The following is a 6,717-nucleotide window of genomic DNA, read 5'->3' as shown; positions in this document are numbered from 1 at the left end:
ATAATTTATTCCATTCCCTTGTTGACAGACATTTTAGTTGTTTCATCTGTCATTGTTTCTTATTATATGAACAATATCATAAATAACCTTTTACATATATATTTGGCTTTCTTTTATACAATGTTTTTCTGATTTAAAAATAATGCATATGCATGGTTAAGTTTTTAAAGAAATGTATAAGAAAGCATAATGCCTAAAGGTGAAAATTTAAAAATCATCCTTAATTCATCAGCATGAGATACTGAATCTCAGTTTCTTAAAATATTTTAATTACTTTTCCTAGAATTAATAGAATAAAAAGAATGGAAGTAAAACCAAAATCTTCCTTCACCCCCCTCCCAACTGCTCTATATTTATAAAGTGATTGCGAAATAGTAAGAGATGGGAACATTCTGTATTTGGTTGAACTTTTTCTTAGTTGGTATAACTTTAAATTTCCATGTAATAAAATTTTATCACTTGTGGAATAAAAATCAGAAAACAAGTATGATGGCTAAATAGACAATAAACACACTATACATTTAAAAAATTTATTGAAAGGAACAGAGTTTAAAACCTGAATCCTCAGCACTTCCTTGGTGGGCCTGTGGCTAAGACTCCATGCTCCCAATGCAGAAGGCCCAGGTTCAATCCCTGGTCAGGGAACTAGATACCCCATGCTGCAACTAAAACCTGGTGCAGCCAAATAAATGAATAAAAATAAATACTTAAAAAAAGACTCAAACTCTCTAGAAAAAAGTAACTGAGAAAACCTGGTCTCTAAGACAATGTTCAATAAAAGTGATAATTACATGTAGGAAAAAGAAAAAAAAAGACATCTGAGGAAAACACACCTGTTGTCTATTCTTTTTGTGTGTGTGTGTGTCTTTTTAAAAATCTTTAGTTAGAGGATAATTGCTTTACAATATTGTGTTGGCTTCTGCTGTACAACAATGTGCATCAGCCACAAGTACACATTTGTCCCCTCCCTCCTGAATCTCCCCCACTCCCCACTGCATCTCACCCTCTCGGGTGTCACAGAGCACCGAGATGAGTTCCCTGTGCCCATACGGCACCTTCTCACTGGCCATCTATTTCACAAATGATAGTGTATTTATGTCAGTGCAACTCTCTCAATTTGTCCCACCCTCCCCTTCCCCCTCTGTGTTCAAAGTCCGTTCTCTATGTCTGCATCTCTATTGCTGCCCTGCAAATAGGGTCATCAGTACTATTTTTCTAGATTCTATATATTTGCATTAGTATATGAAACTTGTTTTTCTCTTTCTGACTTACTTCATGCTGTAGAAGCATGAAGCTCTAGGTTCATGTATAAGCTCTAGGTTCATCCACCTCACTAGAACTGACTCAAAAACATTCCTTTTTATGGCTGAGTAATATTCCATTGTATATATGTATCATATCTTATTTATCCATTCATTGTCCAATGGACATCTAGGTTGCTTCCATGTCCTAGCTATTGTAAATAGTGCTGCAGTGAACATTGGGGGTACATGTCTTTTTCATTTATGGTTTTTTCAGGATGGCACCCCACTCCAGCACCCTTGCCTGGAAAATCCCATGGACAGAGGAGCCTGGTAGGCTGCAGTCCATGAGGTCGCTAAGAGTCAGACACGACTGAGTGACTTCACTTTCACTTTTCACTTTCATGCATTGGAGGAGGAAATGGCAACCCACTCCAGTGTTCTTGCCTGGAGAATCCCAGGGACGGGGGAGCCTGGTGGGCTGCCGTCTATGGGGTCGCACAGAGTCGGACATGACTGAAGCGACTTAGCAGCAGCAGCAGCAGCAGTGAGGTTGCTGGGTCATATGGTAGTTTTATTCCTAGTTTTAAAAGAATCTCCATATTGTTCTCCATAGTGGCTGTATTAATTTACGTTACCACCAGCAGTGCAAGAGGGTTCCCCTTTCTCCACATTGCCTCCAGCTTTTATTTTTTGTAGATTTTTTTGATGATAGCCATTCTAACCAGAATTTTGGAAAACTCAGCAGTGGCCATAGGACTGGAAAAGGTTAGTTTTCATTCCAATCTCTAAGAAAGGCAGTGCCAAAGAATGCTCAAACTACAGCACAGTTGCACTCATCTCACACGCTAGTAAAGTAATGCTCAAAATTCTCCAAGCCAGGCTTCAACAATACGTAAATGGTGAACTTTCAGATGTTCAAGCTGGATTTAGAAAAGGCAGAGGAACCAGAGATCAAATTGCCAACATCCCCTGGAACATCAAAAAAGCAAGAGAGTGCAGAAGCTTTTAAGTTTAATTAGGTCCCATTTGTTTATTTTTGCTTTTATTTCCAGTATTCTGGGAGGTGGGTCATAGAGGATCCTGCTGTGATGTATGTCAGAGAGTGTTTTGCCTATGTTCTCCTCTAGGAGTTTTATAGTTTCTGGTCTTACATTGAGATCTTTAATCCATTTTGAGTTTATTTTTGTGTATGGTGTTAGAAAGTGTTCTAGTTTCATTCTTTTACAAGTGGTTGACCAGTTTTCCCAGCACCACTTGTTAAAGAGATTGTCTTTAATCCATTGTATATTCTTGCCTCCTTTGTCAAAGATAAAGTGTCCATATGTGTGTGGATTTATCTCTGGGCTTTCTATTTTGTTCCATTGATCAATATTTCTGTCTTTGTGCCAGTACCATACTGTCTTGATAACTGTGGCTTTGTAATAGAGCCTGAAGTCAGGTAGGTTGATTCCTCCAGTTCCATTCTTCTTTCTCAAGATAGCTTTGGCTATTTGAGGTTTTTTGTATTTCCATACAAATTGTGATATTATTTGTTCTAGCTCTGTGAAGAATACCATTGGTAGCTTGATAGGGATTGCATTGAATCTATAAATTGCTTTGGGTAGTATACTCATTTTAGCAAGGTGAAAAGGCAGCCTTCAGAATGGGAGAAAATAATAGCAAATGAAGCAACTGACAAACAACTAATCTCAAAAATATACAAGCAACTCCTACAGCTCAACTCCAGAAAAATAAATGACCCAATCAAAAAAATGGGCCAAAGAACTAAATAGACATTTCTCCAAAGAAGACATACAGATGGCTAACGAACACATGAAAAGATGCTCAACATCACTCATTATCAGAGAAATGCAAATCAAAACCACTATGAGGTACCATTTCACGCCAGTCAGAATGGCTGCAATCCAAAAGTCTACAAGCAATCAATGCTGGAGAGGGTGTGGAGAAAAGGGAACCCTCTTACACTGTTGGTGGGAATGCAAACTAGTACAGCCACTATGGAGAACAGTGTGGAGATTCCTTAAAAAACTGGAAATAGAACTGCCTTATGATCCAGCAATCCCACTGCTGGGCATACACACTGAGGAAACCAGAAGGGAAAGAGACACGTGTACCCCAGTGTTCATCGCAGCACTGTTTATAATAGCCAGGACATGGAAGCAACCTAGATGTCCATCAGCAGATGAATGGATAAGAAAGCTGTGGTACATATACACAATGGAATATTACTCAGCCATTAAAAAGAATACATTTGAATCAGTTCTAATGAGGTGGATGAAACTGGAACCTATTATACAGAGTGAAGTAAGCCAGAAAGAAAAACACCAATACAGTATACTAACGCATATATATGGAATTTAGAAAGATGGTAACAATAACCCTGTGTACGAGACAGCAGAAGAGACACTGATGTATAGATCAGTCTTGTGGACTCTGTGGGAGAGGGAGAGGGTGGGGAGATTTGGGAGAATGGCATTGAAACATGTGTAATATCATGTATGAGACGAGTCGCCAGTCCAGGTTCGATGCACGATGCTGGATGCTTGGGGCTGGTGCACTGGGACGGCCCAGAGGGAGGGTATGGGGAGGGAGGAGGGAGGAGGGTTCAGGATGGGGAGCACGGGTATACCTGTGGCAGATTCATTTTGATGTTGGGCAAAACTAATACAATATTGTAAAGTTTAAAAATAAAATAAAAATTAAAAAAAAAGGCAAGAGAGTTCCAGAAAAACATCTATTTCTGCTTTATTGATTATGCCAAAGCCTTTGACTGTGTGGATCACAACAAACTGTGGAAAATTCTGAAAGAGATGGGCATACCAGACCACCTGACTTGCCTCCTGAGAAATCTGTATGCAGGTCAGGAAGCAACAGTTAGAACTGGACATGGAACAACAGACTGGTTCCCAATAGGACAAGGAGTATGTCAAGACTGTATATTGTCACTCTGCTTATTTAATTTATATGCAGAGTACATCATGAGAAACGCTGGACTGGATGAAGCACAAGCTGGAATCAAGATGGCTGGGAGAAATATCAATAACCTCAGATATGCAGATGACACCACCCTTATGGCAGAAAGTGAAGAAGAACTAAAGAGCCTCTTGATGAAAGTGAAAGAGGAGAGTGAAAAAGTTGGCTTAAAACTCAGCATTCAGAAAACTAAGATCATGGCATCTGGTCCCATCACTTTATGGCAAATAGATAGGGAAACAATGGAAACAGTGGCAGACTTTATTTTTGGGGGCTCCAGAATCACTGCAGATGGTGACTGCAGCCATGAAATTAAAAGACACTTGCTCCTTGGAAGAAAAGCTATGACCAACCTAGACAGCATATTAAGAAGCAGAGACATTACTTTGCCAACAAAGGTCTGTCTAGTCAAAGCTATGCTTTTTCCAGTAGTCATGTATGGATGTGAGAGCTGGACTATAAAGAAAGCTGAGCACCAAAGAATTGATGCTTTTGAACTGTGGTGTTGGAGAAGACTCTTGAGAGTCCCTTGGACAGCAGGGAGATCTAACCAGTCCATCCTAAAGGAAATCAGTCCTGAATATTCATTCATTGGAAGGACTGATGCTAAAGCTGAAACTCCAATACTTTGTCCACCTGATGCGAAGAACTGACTTCTTGGAAAAGACCCTGATACTGGGAAAGATTGAAGGCGGGAGGAGAAGGGGACGACAGACGAGATGGTTGGATGGCATCACTGACTCAATGGACATGAGTTTGAGTAAACTCCAGGAGTTGGTGATGGAGAAGGAGGCCTGGCGTGCTGCAGTTCATTGGGTTGCAAAGAGTTGGACACAACTGAGCTACTGAACTGAACTCGTGTCTTGGCTATTGTAAATACTGCTGCAGTGAACACTGGCATATACGTATCCTTTCAGGTCATGTTTTTTTCTGGGTAAATGCCCAGGAGTGGAATTGCTGGATCAAATGGCAGCTCTATTTTTAGTTTTTTAGTTATTTTTAGTTTTCTGAAGGACCTTCATCCTGTTCTCCATAGGTTCTCCAATTTACATTCCCATCAACAGTGGAGGAGGGTTCCTGTTTCTCCATACTCTCTCCAGCATTTATTGTTTGTAGACTTTTTTGATAATGGCCATTCTGACGAGCAGAACAATAACACAGTTTATAAATGTTTAACTAACTCAGACATCCTTTTTAAAAAATCTTCATTAAACATTATTTTTCTGTTACAGAAGTAACACCTGTTCATTGTATCACACTCAAATACAGAAGTATGGTTTAGGATTGGGACCATGCTGTACTTACTTCCACAGGCCTGGATTTCAGAGGTTTGATAAAGTTCACTGAATGAATGAATGATTCCTGCCTTCCTTCTCCCATCTCACTATCTTCCTATTCACATTTAAAAGAAGTCAGACCCTTAAAGTTCTAGAATGTGGCTCCAGGAATCGAGTTTCAGCTGCTGTGGGAGCCAAGGAGAATCAGGCTCCATGGTGGTGGGCTGTCCAGGTCTCAGGCAGAGGGGTGCTGGGTTTCCCCTCTTCTAGGCCCCTTTCATCACGAGTGAGGCTGCAGCTTACATGAATTGAACTCTGGCAATAATTCCAAAGGTAACAAGCTTAGGGAAAATAGCAGCTCAACTACAATGTTCTGAGGAGGTTGGAGGGGCAGAAATTTCTGGGTGACAACAGCCTGTGTAGCCTCAGTTTCCTTTATGAGTCTCTTTTGCCAAGGCCCAGCCTGGGAAAAACCTGAAGTCATTAACAGTGGGATCTGGCAACAGCCCAAAATACCAGGAACAAGTTCACCCTTCTGATGCTTCAAATTCTTTAGAAAACATGGGCTGACGCTGTGGAAAGGGCAAGTTACAAAACAGTCTGTACAGAGAGTACAGAGCTTTCTCTGTAACTTTATTCAGCTTCTCTGCATAGAACCAAGTTGGGGAAGGAAGGCTGTTTGGCAGTGTGTTATCTGCGGTTATCTCAGGGGGTGGGAGGAAATTATTCCCAGTGATTTTTATTTTCTTTTTGGTGTGCCTCCAAAACTTCTACAGTGAACATCTATCAGTTTTCATAATCAAGAAATCTTTAAAAAATTAAAAAAAAAAAACCAACCAGGCAGTTTGATACATGTCCTTTGTCCTGCTTGGTAAGGTTAGGACTTGTTCTAGATAGAATTAGTAAAAAGAGGAACAATCCAGCAGCCTGGTTACGGAAGACTGTGGGATTGTCTGACACATTCATTTGTTTTCCCTTGCTGTGTAACAGAAGACCACTGAGTGAGTGGCTTAGAGCAGCATATATTTATGATCTCAGTTTCCGTGGGTTGGCAGTCCAGGCACAGCTTAAATAACTCTTCTTCTCTGGGGCCCACAAGGCTACCATCAAGGTGTTGACCAGGCTGCTTTCTCATCTGGAGGCTAGAATGGGGAAGAACCTGTTTCCAAGGACACTCAGGGAGTTGGCAGATTTCACTTCCTAGGTATGTAGGACTGAGGGCC

This window comes from Bos grunniens, chromosome 17 (assembly GCF_055505025.1).
Source record: "Bos grunniens cultivar Pamir isolate PY7600 chromosome 17, Bosgru_T2T1.0, whole genome shotgun sequence".
NCBI classification, from domain to species: domain Eukaryota; kingdom Metazoa; phylum Chordata; class Mammalia; order Artiodactyla; family Bovidae; genus Bos; species Bos grunniens.
The sequence above is the reverse complement of the archived record's forward strand: the minus strand, read 5'-3'. Positions refer to the sequence as shown.